Source organism: Vicugna pacos, chromosome 15 (assembly GCF_048564905.1).
Source record: "Vicugna pacos chromosome 15, VicPac4, whole genome shotgun sequence".
Classification (NCBI taxonomy): domain Eukaryota; kingdom Metazoa; phylum Chordata; class Mammalia; order Artiodactyla; family Camelidae; genus Vicugna; species Vicugna pacos.
The window spans coordinates 22209643-22223898 of NC_133001.1; the positions used below are offsets into that span (position 1 = coordinate 22209643).

At 40.2% G+C, this 14256-nt stretch overlaps 1 long non-coding RNA gene and 1 other non-coding gene across 2 annotated transcripts; one reads left to right on the top strand and one right to left on the bottom strand.

Annotated features, from left to right (window-relative positions):
• Positions 1 to 5059: 5059 nt before the first annotated feature.
• Positions 5060 to 5132, bottom strand: TRNAA-UGC (transfer RNA alanine (anticodon UGC)). The gene has a single exon. It is a non-coding gene; the product is annotated as a tRNA-Ala (tRNA).
• A 2971-nt stretch (positions 5133 to 8103) lies between these two features.
• LOC140685697 (uncharacterized) lies at positions 8104 to 13106 on the top strand. The gene is made up of 3 exons (XR_012059032.1): positions 8104 to 8423; positions 10347 to 10558; positions 13032 to 13106. It is a non-coding gene; the product is annotated as an uncharacterized lncRNA (long non-coding RNA).
• The last annotated feature ends 1150 nt before the right edge of the window (positions 13107 to 14256 follow it).

The following is a 14256-nucleotide window of genomic DNA, read 5'->3' on the forward strand; positions in this document are numbered from 1 at the left end:
CATAATTTATGAAAGCAAAACAGTTCTAAGAGGGAAATTTATAATGATACCAGCCTATCTCAGGAGAGAAGAAAATTAACAATCTAAGAAACTTACACTTAAAGGAACTTGAAAAAGAAGAATAAACAAAGCCAAAAGTTAGTAGAAGGAAGGACATCATAAAGATCAGAGCTGAAACGAAACAGAGACTGAAAAAACAGAAAAGATCAATGAGCCTAAGACCTGATTCTTTGAAAAGATAAACAAAATCAATAAACCTTTAGCCAGACTTACCAAGAAAAAAAGAGAGAGGGCACAAATAAATAAAATCAGAAATTCAAAAGAAGTTGCAACCAATACCTCAGAAATAGAATCATAAGAGATTACTATGAACAATTATACACCAATAAAATGGACTGTCTAGAAGAAATGGACAAATTTCTATATACATACAATCTTAAAGACTGAGCCAAGAAGAAATAGAAACCAATTACTAGTAATGAAGTTGAATCAGTAATTTAAAAAACTCCCAACAAACAAAAGTCCAGGACCAGTGACTTCACATGTGAATTCTACCAATCATTTAGAGTTTACACCTAGTTTTTCCAAACTATTCAAAAAAAAAATTGAAGAGTAAGAAGTGATTCTGAACTCATTCTATGAGGCTACCATCACCTGCATACCAAAACCAGACAAAGACACCACACACAAAAAATTACAGGCCAATATCCTTTATGAACATAGATGCAAGTATCCTCAACAATATATTAGCAAACCAAATTCAACAGTGTATTAAAAGAATCATGCACCATGATCAAGTGGGATTTATCCCAGGGATACAAGGATGGCTCTTGCAAGTGCCTGTAAATCAGTCATTGTGGTACACCACATGAACAAACTGAAGGACAATAATCATATGACCATCTTAATAGATGCAGAGAAGTGTTTGACAAGTCAGCATCCATTTAATATAAGCACTCTCAACAATGTGGTTATAGAAGAAACGTACCTCAACATAATGAAGGCCATATGAAGGACAAACCTAAAGGCAGTATCATACTGAATGGTGAAAAGCTGAAAGCATTTCCTCTAAGATCAGGAACAAGGCAAGGATGCCCACTCTTGCCACTTTTATTCAACATAGTATTGTCTTATAGTCCTAGCCAAAATCTGTTGTGTTTCTATACTAACAATAAAGTATCAGGGAAATTAAGAAAACAATCCCACTTCAATCACATCAAAAGGAATAAAATATCTAGGAATAAATCTAACTAAAGAGGTAAAAGATCTGTACTCAGACAACTATAAGACATTGGTGAAAGAAATTGAAGATGATGCAATAGATAAAAAGATTACAGGAACTAATGGATTACAAGAACTGATATTGTTAAAATGAGCATATTACACAAGGCAATCTAAAGGTTCAGTGCAATTCCAATCAAAATACCAATGGCATTTTTCACAGAACTAGAACAAATAATTCTAAAATTTGTATAGAAGCACAAAAGACCCCAAATAGCCAAAACAGTCTCAAGAAAGAAAAAGAAAATGAGGTATCATTCTCTCTGATTTCAAACTATACTACAAAGCTTCAGTAATCAAAGCAGTATGATTATGGAACACAAATAGACACAATGGAACAGAATACAGAGTCAAGACGTGAATCTACACTTATATAGTCAATTAATTTACAACAAAGGAGGCAAGAATATACAATGGGTAAAAGACAGCCTTTCAGTAAATGGTGTTAGAAAACTGAATGGCTACATGTAAAAGAATGAAATTAAAACATTTTCTCACACCATATATAAAAAAAAAACTCAAAATGGATGAAAGACCTAAATGTAAGAATAGAAACCATAAAACTCCAGAAAGAAAACATAGGCAGAACACTCTTTGACATAAATTGCAACAACATTTTTTTTTTTGGATCTATCTCCTAAGGCAAAGGAAACAAAAGCAAAAATTAACAACTGGGACCAAATTAAACTTAAAAGCTTTTACATAGCAAAGAAAATCATTGACAAGACAAAAAGACAACATACCAAGTGGAAGAAAATATTTGCAAGTGATGCAACTGACATGGGGTTAATATCTAAGTTATATAAACAGCTCATACTCAATATAAAAAAAAACCCAATTAAAAAAAGCAGAAGATCTGAATAGATATTTTTCCAAAGAAGACATACAGATGGCCAACAGGCCCATGAAAAGATGCTCAACATTGCTCATCATCAGAGAAATGCCAATCAAACCAGTGAGATATCACCTCACACCCATCAGAATGGCTGTCATCAAAAAGACCACAAAAATCGAATGTTGATGAGGATGTGAGAAAAGGGAACACTTACACAATGTTGGTGGGAATGTAAATTGGTTTACCCAAAACAGAAGACTATATGGAGGTTCCTCAAAAAACTAAAAATAGAATTACCATATGATCCAGAATTCCACTCCTAAATATATATCTGAAGAAAACAAACATGCTAATTCAAAAGGATACATGCACTCCAATGTTCATAACAGTATTGTTTACAATAGCCAAGACATGGAAGCAACCTAAGCACCAATCAGATGAATGAGTAAAGATGATACATATGGAATGGAATACTCAACCATAGAAAGGAATGAAATCCTGCCCTTTGCAACAACATATATGGACCTAGAGTAAATTATGCTAATGGAATTAAGTCAGAGAAGACAAATACTGTATGATTTCACTTACATATAAAATGAAAAACAAAACAAATGAATAAACATAAGAGAAACAGACTCATAGATACAGAGAACAAACAGGTGGTTTCCAGAGGGGAGGGGATGGGGTGATGAGAGGAATATTTAGAGGTACAGACTTCCAGTTATAAAATAAATAAGTCGTGGGGATGTAATGTACAGTGTTGGGAATATCATCAATAATATTGTAATAACTTTGTATGGTGATAAATGGTAACTAGACTGACTGTGGCTGTCATTTTGTAATGTATGAAAGTATCAAATCACTGTTTTACACCTAAAACTAATGTAATTAAGTCAATTACATTTCAATTAAAAAACGAATTAAAAAATAAAATGACACACACACTAATTTATTAGAGCCACTAATTTATTCAATTCAAACCAGGCCTGAAGGAAAATAAATGAGACACAGTGACTTGAGGTGTTTCTCCTCACATAGGAATGAAGGAATTTTCTATAGCAGTATAGACACCAGGTTGAATAGTTTCCCATGACAACCAATTAGTATGTTTGAAATTAATGGTTACATTCTGCAGGAGATAGTAGTATAGTTTTGAAGTCTTAGTATCTTAAGGGAACTTAATACGAGTATGGTTAACTCTTGAACAACACAGGGGTTAAGGCATTGACCCCTGAGTAATTGAAAATCTGACTATATCTTTACAGGCAGCCTTCTGTATCCGTGGTTCTGTATCCCTGGTTCTGCATGAGGATTCAACCAACTGAGGATCATATCGTACTGTAGTACGAATTTATTGAAGAAAATCCATGTATAAGTGGACCTGTGCAGTCCAAACCCATGTTGTTCAAGGTCAACTGTCATCTATACTTCTTCTGATTATGAAATACAAAGTAGAATGGTCACAGGACCTGGAAAAGATAAAAATTTCCCCAAGGACCTGTTCTCAGTCTTTATCTTTAAGAAGTTCTTGTAATAGTTATACCACCAGAGTGTTGTTTCCACACTGCACGTGTGACAGCTACCACGGAGTTTAGCAGCTGTTGGTAAAATGGTACGGAGATTGAAGTAAGAATTCAGAAAGTTCTTTTCCTTGCTATTTGTTTACATTATCTTTGTAACCTTGAACTTGTCACCTAATTCTTCATTCTTATTTGAAAAATCAGAAGCTGTGCTTCACAGGGTTTTTTTTTTTTAAAGACTTGATCATTGTAAATTATGTTGAAAAATGAAGTGTTAGATAAGAGATGAAGAATACATGTATGGATGTTTATTTTAGAACTCAATCTTATGTTGTCATTACTTTACAACATGATTTTATGGTTTTCTCCGAGCCACTTTTTTCCTTCATTCCGAACAAAGCTTCTTGCCAGGTGTCTAATGTCCTTATGTCCCCTAACTCAAGATTTTGTAAAGAGTGTAACTAGTGTATTGTAGTTGATTAACAAGGTGTATATTTATTCTGAGTACTGATTTAATAAGATATTCTTACACTACATAAATGCAGGTCCTTAAATGCCCAGTTTCTTACAATGGGAGCATTTATTTCCCATTAATTTGTTCTTTTGCCAAAATCTTGCATTGTTCTTAAGTATTGTAAGGCCAAAATATGGTGAGCTGCTGCCTCGTAATCTGACTTTTCACCCCCCAATACGCTCAAGCTTCTTTTGACTTCCTTTTTCTTGGCAGTTTTAACTCTGCTTCAGTTGGACTAAGCTATTCACTGCTCTCCATGCATATCTGACATCTGTGGTCACCCTCTTTTCCCTCCTTGGAATGTTCATTCCCCTGCTCTCCTTTCCTATCTGAGTGAGACCTTCTCATTTTGTGAAGCACGGCTCAAGGCTGCCCTGATCTCCTCCCTCTAGGAAGAGTTCTCCCTCTTTTGAGTTCCTACTCTTTCCGTCATCCATCCTGCTCCCATCTTTGTTTTATCTCAAGAATGGATTGGAAGATCAATTATGATGTGATTCTCTTTATACCTCTTTGCATCTCCTTAATGTCTAAGTGTTGCAGACTTATGATAAGTTGGTGGGTGTTATGGATAAACTCTTTGATTCCATCCTCTAGTATTGGAAATAATGTTTAATATTTTCCCAATGAGACTATTTCAGGCAAGTCATATAAGGCCACCAAAGAATGAACAAAAGATAAGACAGGTTAGCTTAGCTTTTTAAATGGCTAACTCTGATGAAATTAATGTATAAAGTTAAATTTTGAAATGTTCAATATAAAGAAGGCCAAAAAATTGCTGTGTTGATTAGTAGCATGAATTTCTTCTTTAGTGAAGGCTTTAATTGCTAGCCCAATGTAATTTCTTTTTAAATTTGAAAATTTGAGGGGGGCAGGGGAAGGTAAAATTAGGTTTTTACTTATTTATTTTAATGGAGGCACTGGGGATTGAACCCAGGACCTCATGCATGCAAGGCATGTACTCTACCACTGAGCTATATCCTCCTCCCACCATGTAATTTTTAGTTCAATTAAAAAGTAGAAATTGTAGCCCTAAAACTTCTGGCTAGTTCTGTTTTGTCAGACAGTTATAAGATTACAACTAAACTTCTATTATTTGCTTATTTATGCAAGTATCTCTTCATGAATTTACTATCTCTTAAATATGGTATTTCATTCACTTAGTAGTTTTGTATTCACTGAAGGTTAAAATAGACCACAACAAGTAAACAAATTAATAAAATACTTATTCTACAGGAAATAAGCAGGGGAACTGTGATATCATGAGTCAGGCAAAGAGCATTCCAGAGGCAAGGAGTACTAAGCACAAAGTAGTGGAGGTAGAAGAGCTTCAGGAGTGCCAGGGAGACCAGAGTGATGGTCCACTGTGGCGGAGGGCAAGAATGAAAAAAAGTGAAGTTGAGGAGAGGGCCAGAGGCTAGATCAAGCAAGATCTAGGAGGCCACAGGAGGAGATTGGGCTTTATTGAAAGGGCAAGGGGAAGCCTTTGAAAGATCAGAGGCAGAGCAGTGATAGGATCTGACTGCATTTTGAGAAGGATCTTTCAGCCTATTATGGGAAGAATGAGTTACAGGAGTCAAGAGCAGAAGAAAAAGGCCAGTCAAGAGATTGGTGCCATGGTGGCTTGGGCCAGGGTATTGAGTGTGGAGACAGAGGAGAGTATGGTTTTGAGAAAAATTTGGAGATGGAACCCCCGGAAGTTGGTGATAGATGGGATGTGGCAGGTGATGTAAGGGATGAATCAAGGATGAATTCCATAGCTTTTCATCTATATGCATCCTTTCTCCCTAGGTTATTTTTGCTTTTACTAAATCTAAGTCTTTCAGATCTTAAAGAAAGACTAAGGAAAGGAATATAGGAAAAATGTATTCATCGCTTTAAAAAATATTATGATTTTCTTGCTTATAATTCTGAACACTTGTTCTTACAGTGGCTTTTGGCCAAAGGCAATAAAATTATAAAATGCACATTGGGTGCATAGCTGGCCAGTTTGTGGAATCATTTTGAAAAGTATGTTGAAAAATGTTTCTGTCTCTTGAGCTACTTCTGATTATAATATAATTTCTACCAGTCCAACTAATTTTATATGCTCAGAAAGTGGTACAACTCCACGGGAAATATAAATTTTTCATTGACTAGCAGCCTGTAACTGCTTTAAGTGTAATTACACATTTTTCATTTAAGATCAATTTCACAAAATCGTTTTTATGACCTAAGGCTGACTTCTTAATAATTGGGTGCAGCTAATTTATTAGGGTTTGCATGTGTTGGTATTGCTGTCATTCTCTCCTGGGTGTATAGAAACAGGCTCCATGTGAATATGGAAAAGACTCTTCAGTTTCGTATTTATTTCCCTTATGCCAATCCAGCGAAACCTATTTTGTTTCTTAGCATATACAGTTCTGTAGAAAGCCCACGACAACCTGTTCTTAAAACAGCACAGTAGTCAGATGAGGATATTTTGCATTTAATCCTAGGGAAGATGCCCCTTCAGAACATAATTAAATCTGATCTTTCTCACTTGAAGCAGCCTGAATAATTCATGAAGTTTAGGAATAGTCAGGTTTTAGGCTTTGGGAAATTTTTAGTTGATGTGCAAAGGTTAAATTTTTTTTTTCATTGAAGGAGAAGATCCTGTGGAGCCATCTTCTATGCCAAGATTTAAGTGCTGTGGAGATTTCTGTAAAGGAGTGTAGGGCTGGGGTAGGGGACCATGTTACTTTATGCAGAGGTAAGTGTACTTTTGTACACACTTAACACAACATGCTCATTTTAACCTGCATCTCCCCTCGTGTAAATGTGAGCAAGGGGCCTGACTTCACTGAGTGGGAGAAGTCTAGAATTAAGGGATGCCCCCAAAGCTCAGGCTGTTTGCCATGTAGACCATTAGGAGGAAACTGGCCCTTGGGAGTTTGTCCTCTGACTCTGCTCTGAGTCAGGAATCCTAGAGAGGTAGCCAGCAGGGTTGCCCAAGGAAGCTCTGTTTGGACTCTGACTCCATTGTCTTATTTCCCTTTAGTAGGGATAGCCTGGCCTTTTCAGTCTTCTTTCAGCCTTCTTTCAAAGAAATATAGGTCTTTCCCCTTTTCTCAAGGATGCCAACAGGGCATTACTGTAGATTCTAAGTATAACAATGATAATATATGATTCCTGCATGAGAAACTGACCAGCAGGACAGCAGTCCCTGAGTGGCACCCATGGCAAAATGCATGCTCCAGGGAGGAAGAGATCATTTTTTATCAGTAGGATTGTGTAGAGAAAGCCCCTTGGCAATGGAACTTTGGGTAGGTTTTGAGTGATTTAGGGAATTTTGATGAATGGTAAGAAGAGGAGAGAGCATCTTAAAAGGCTCATGATGGGAATGGACATGGTTTGTTAGATGATAGTGAGGACATGAGTTTGATAAGCACAGGAGATTTGTACCAGGGAGATAAGTTTTGGGGCCAGGTTATGGAGGCCTTGAATGCTGGAGTGAGGCATCTGGGCTGAAGACATTGGGGAGCCTTTGAAAGCTTCTGGGCAGGGAGAATGCATGACCCAAATGGCATTTAGAAAGCAGGGTTAGTAGCAGTGTTTGAAGTTAGTAGAGAAAGAACTGCAGGTGGGGATCTAAGATTGTAGCCCTATGCACTTAACCATAGCATAAGTTACATATCAGCACATTTAGGGAAAATCAGTGGTCTTTTCTCCTTATGAATTCCAGTGATGTGCCCCAATTTTTCAACCTCTGAAATGAGGAACCACTTAGAGTAGAAGGTAAAGGTCCTTGTTGCATTTCTCCTGAGATATAAATGGCAAGATAGCACTTGTGGCAGGAACTTGGATGTTACATGAGAACTGGCCATGTGGCTCTGTGCTTGTTACTGTGGCATGATGGAACCTGTCTCATGGAGTGTATAGTCCAGTGAGCTTTCTACTTCTTTGACCAGCAGGTGCACCCACAAGATAGCCTGGAGATCTCCAGACACTGGATATTTGGAATTTTGTCCAGAAGCTCCCAGGACACATAGGAAAGCTGGGAAAACAGCACAGATATTGACAATTTAGGCAAGGACTGCTAATCGGAGGACTGAGGGCACAAATTGATTTACCATGCCCATCCACAGTATATATGCAGTAGTGAATACTCATCTTATATACTCATTGCTACAGGGTCTGGCACATAGTAAGTGCTTTAAAATATTTGTTGAATGACCAAGTGACTGTTGTTGAATACCCAGTGCATCCCCTGGACCTCTCAGCTGCCTCACTGGATGAGATATCTATATGTATGTATGTGAGTATCTACCTACGAGTCTATCTATGTATCTAATCTACCTATCTATCTATGTATCTATCACCTACCTACCTACTTAAGATGGAGACAGACCAAGACCAACACCCATCAGATTATATCCTCGAGGGAAATCAGTGGGAGTTGAGTGAATGAGGGCCCTGTCAGTCACAGCAGGGTGGGATGGTCACTTGAAGGACTGTGTGTGATCAGCAGCAGCCTGAAGGCAACACTGGGCTTGCTTACTTGGTCTAGTCCACTGGGGCTTTTGGAGGACTGACTGAGAGATGAGACCTCATAATGGCTTTCAGCAGTCCCTTTACAACATTAGGCTTCTCTCCACGCTTTGTGGTTAGAGAGCTAGCTCTGTGGCTTGGTGACTTGTCCAGGAACGTGTATTTACTGTTTGTGGGCCAAGCAAAGAAGAGTGTGGCATCCATCCAGGGCCAAGGCCATGTTTGAAATACTAGAGATAAGGCTGGTGAGTTAGGTTTGGGTCTTACTGTGAAAAGCTTCATTTACTGAGGAGCTGGGACTATCTCCATAGGTAACAAGGAGGGAGCCACTGCAAAATTTTATAGCAAAAAAAGTGCAATTCTCCCATCTATGTGTTAGAAACATAATACAGTTGAAGTGTGCATGGAATTGGAGAGGAAGAAAATGGAAAGCAGAGAAACCACTAAGAATGCCATTACCATGCCCAAGTGAGCAGTAGTATGGGTGATTTTTCAGGATTTTTCTATTGATTGTTGTGTTGTGGCGATGCAGCTAAAAATGCAAAATGGCAGAATTCTTCTGTATTTCCATCATAGTTCAGTAAGTTATGGGGTTATTATGCCCATCAATGAATCAGCAAATTAAAAGTCTGGAATTTTGCTGTATGCAGAATTGTATCTCCTTATATGTTGTTCTTTGCCAGAAGGCATGTTTTTGGTTATTTTGCTTTTCTTCTTGTAGGAGTTGAGTTGGAATCACATAAGAATATAGCAGAACATTATATACCGAGAGGCACTAATAATATTGACCCCTCGTACCTTGCAGTAGTTGGCTTATTCTTCAAAGCACCTAAATTATACCCAGGAAGGAAGTTAGAATTGGGCTCACCTTCACAGAGGGTGATAAACATACAGGTTCTCTAGCTTTGGTCAGATGCAGTATGAGAACTGCTTTTTTTACTTAGCCTGTTAAACAGAGATTCCTTTTCCTCCATGCACCGACCTGAAATAACCACAATTCCTAGAATTGCCTGGGTGTGGCTTGAGTTTGGTCAGGGCTAGGTGTGTAGAGTGGCTTTTAAAACACAATTTGGATGGAAGAATCAGAATTGTGTTCTTAGCTAAAAGGAAGGAGAAGACATCATGTTTCCACTGTGTTTGTTTTCACTCCATGAATCTCTGGTTTCGGTGGTCCTGGAGTTACAGCTTCTGGATTAATCATGACAGACATGAAAAGAATAGCCCAGTTTCGACACAAGCATGGTGATTAGGAAATGGAATTTTCTGGTTCTTGGCTGAGGGATCAGCTCTAACAGCCTTGGCTTAGTGCTAATGTAGAGTTCCTACCTGTAAGAGAAAGCTCACCGAGGGGCTTCAGTCTAGGCTAGAGGTTGGCAAACATTTCCTGTTGGAGTGGTAAACATTTTATCCTTTGTACAAGGCCCTATGGCCTCTGTCACAACTTCTCAACTCTTCGAGTGTAGTCAGGAAGTAGCCACAGACAATACCTAAATGAACGAGCATGGCTGTGCTCCAGTAACACTGTATGTACCAAATGGGTGGTGGCAAGACTTGGCCTGTGAGCTGCAGTTTGCTGACTGCGGGTCTGGGTGGTAACTAATTCCAGAGAAGTGGCCTGAGGCAGAGATGACTGCACTGTTAGAATATCAGACTACATTTCCCCTATAGTTTTCATCATCTTTGCCTCTAGGTACCTTCCCACAAATATAACAGAAAACGACAGCACCCTCCACACTTGGCAGCTTGTTTTACTTGAGAATTCAATGCCACGTCAAGGTGAAGAAAGCAAGTGCCAAAAGTCATTACGGGTACACTGGCAAATATCATATTTGTTGACGGACTGGATAAATGCTCATCATGGGACAGTGAATGATCATATAAAAAGGGGTATTTCCCATGCAGGTGAGAGATGTATATTTTTCATTCTTCTGATATACCCTCAAGAGGACTGTTTTTTGTTTTTTTTTTCTCCACATGGCTGTGAACACTTGGGTTTCTCCGTTCATGTCCCATTGACTTTCCAGCTCTGGTTTTATCATTGCCCAGAGGTCATGATGCTTCACTGGGAGCCATTAGGTGTTAGGCTACCTTTCTATTTTTTCAAAGGTTAGAAAACGCATTGTATAAGACCCCTCTTAGGCACCTGTTTGTATTTTCTCAGTCTTGCCTGTTTCTTGGTCCAACTCTGCAGGGCCCTAAGTGACTTCACTATGTACAACGTAACAGCACCTTGTTCCCCACCCAGAGCTTTGAACATGATAGCAGGCCCATGCCCACTCCTTCATAACCCACAGGTAGTGAACTTCTAACAAATGGGCATGGGAGCCAGTGGATAAAGTCTTTACTTTTCTCCCCGCTGTGGGATGATCCTGAAATGCTGCTTATACAACTTCTCAGGGATGCAGTCCTATAAGTGAAGCCATCTGTCACACTTAGGGGTGCGACCAGTTCAATGATGCATCAATATATTGGCTCTCAGTCCATCCATGCTCCCCATGGCTTGTTCCCCACTTCCACTCCCTGGGACCATACTCTCTAATTAAATGCTACAAGTCTTCTGGCTCAGGCTCAACTTTCTGGGGAACCCAGGCAGGGTCTCTGCTCCAGGAAGAAATAGCTTATGTACCAAAGGAATTGCAGGACCTCAGAGAACTCATGCAGGAGGGGATCCTGTTGGTGATTTGCGGGGAGGAATTTTGGTGCAGAATATAAACCTGGGGGAAGCCAGCTGGCCACTGGATTACTCAGTAGTTCGATGGCACCCTGGATCCCATTCTTGTAAGGGAGGCGGTGTCCCCTGGCACGTGGTGGTGTTGCAGTTATTCAGGCTCTCCCTCACCTGTGGCTCGCTGGGATGCCACACAGGTGGAGGAAGAAGTCCTGGGTCATGCGGTAACTGCTGATAGAGCAGCATGGGGCGTGGCAGCGGTCAGGATGGAGGAGGACTATGGCTTCTGTCAACCACGTTAGCCTTAAAAACAAATTTAAAAAGGACAGTAATAGACTAGTACAGTCAACTTCCACCTCATGACATGCTTTGAAACCAGAAGGCCTCTATGACTGCTCTGAAGTAGGCTGTCATCTCCTGCAGCTTCAGGGAAGGCTTCATGGAATTGTCAGGATCTAGCTGTAAGGGTGGCCGGGCTACAGACGAAGCTGAATGAATATGCCCAGCAGGTCTCCTGCGGCAGAGTCAAGGCCCTGCTAGGAAGCAAGTGGGGCCCTGAAGCTTGAGATGGACCCATTTGTTGGATGTGCCTGAGAACAGTAAATCCCCAGATTCTCCTGGAGTCCCTAGGATGGTGGAAGCAGCCCCAGCAGACTGCTGAACATCCTCACCTGAGGCAGATCCTTGAAAGATGATGCTCATTCTCAAAATCTGCCTCTCTCACAACTTGTTACTTTCAAGCTGATAAACACAGCCTAAGAAGGGGAGAAATAGCTTAGAGGCCAAAGGTATCGCAGGTCCTGGAGGAACCCGTGTTGGAGAGGATCTTGTGGATGACCAATGAGGGAGGCTGGATGGAGAGGTTTTATTGATTCGGGGCATTCACCTGTGACTCTGGGCTCCGTGTCCTGGCAGGAGCATCTGGAATCAGCACAGAGAGCCTTGGGAACTGCCTGTGCTTCACTTCACTTAGTGCTTCCTCCTTTGATTTTACTGATGATTTCACTCCTGCCTGGAGGGCCCATTTTACCTGATGGTCTCATATCTTAGGAGCTGGCCCAGAATGCAAAGCAACTGCTGGCTGATACTTGTTCTGCCTTATTTTTGTGAGTCTGTGGAAGGGAGGAATGGTGTACTCAGCCCTGTGTTTTCTAACACATCCTCATCTCAGCCCTGGCGCGATGCCTCCCTTGTCTGTGAACAGCCTTGGCCAGCAGCCTTGAGAGGCGTTGAGGACATACCTCATAGCAAGCAGAATGTGGCACTGTCATGGAAGCTCAGGATTCCCAGCTGGGTTTGTGGCATCTCAGAAGGTGGCAAGAATTCTGCTCCAGATCTGATCTCAGATGTGGAACTAGGTCCTAGAAATCCCTTCTGACAAAGCCACAGGGATGGTAGGAAAAAAGTGAGGAACACTGTGGCAAAGCAGGATGCCTCTCCTTGCTCTGGCCTAGTGCCTTGAAGGGAAGGTATGCTGCCCACAGCTAATCCGTGTCCCCGCTCATGTTGGTGTGAATAATTATTACTTTCTCTCTAGTAATGGTCCTTCCGGCCCATTTACCCAGCAGTAAGGATTCTGATTCAGGATTGTCTTTTTTTTTTTTTTTAAACTGGCCTCTAGGATTTTTCTATTAGTTTTCTTGATCGTATTAGTTTCATGCTTCAGCTGTTCATGCTCTGTAACTGCATCTGCATTTTTGTCTCCAGTCCCAGGCTGATTTCTAACAGTATCATCAGCATTAGAGCATTAGAAGGAAAAAAAGAGAAAAGCTCCAAGTAGATTGAGTGGCAGAAAAAGAATGAGACAACATCTGGGCCATCAAAAGCCCCTACTGCTCACACCTCCTGGTTCGCAAATGAATTTATAGTAAGTTTATTCACATGTTTTCATTCGAATGTATCCCCCCAGCCTCCTTCCTAGTTTGGAGGCAAGGATAAAAGAAATTTTTCCCAGCTTGGCTTTTCCTCCCTGATGAGCTTCCATTAGCAGCTCTAAACTTCTTAGGGCCTGTTGAAAAGATGTGAACTTTGTTACCTTGAAACCTATTTGATGGAAACAAAGGAAGTGTGTACAGCCTCTCTTGGCAACTCCTCGGGTGCTTTTATTCAAAGGTTCAATCCTGAGTTTGGCTCTGGAGGTCAGGAAATTTCACCAGAGAAGAAATACTCGTGGGTCTGCAGTGCCACAAGTGCATTCCAATCTCAGAGCTGTGACCACATAATTGCTTTCACTTCTATTTGATGGTAATCCATGAGAAAAAGAGAAAATCATGTAAGAGAAGTAGTATTTCTAATGCATGAACAAGGCAATGATTAAGTCTCGTTCTACTATCGTTATTGTATTATATTAAGTTTTTTCACCTCTCCGAGCTTCCTTCTGTCAATTGTAAAACCTTGTTGGGCTGGTGCAAGGCCAAAGTTTTTAAGCAGCTTACACACAGTACATAGTAAGTATACAGTATATGACTTTTTATTAGGGAAGTAGGCAAATTGTGTATATGTTGACACTTCCACACTTGGTGACCATTAACTTGCAATCTTGGACTTGCATTAAAAACAGACTTTAAAAGACCAATAAGAATCTATGGAGAGAAAGAAAAAGCATCAACACCATTTATTACTGTCAAACAATTTTTTTTTGACATGCTGAGAAGATCCTCCTCAAACAACATCTTCAGTGAAATGGGCAAATCATTAGACTAGGAGATTAATCATCAAAGGACAATCGAGTTATTTGCCAGTCACAGCTGTTACGCATGCACAAAAGACTAACGGCTAACTTTTACGGACCACTTACTACGTGCCAAGTGCTTGATGATCAATATTTCATCTACTCCTCATGACCATCCTGGGAGGCAGGCACTGTGGCACTGTTACCTCCAAGGGAGGACCCGGAGCCTGAGAGAAGATGGGTAAACTGACTTGCCTAAGG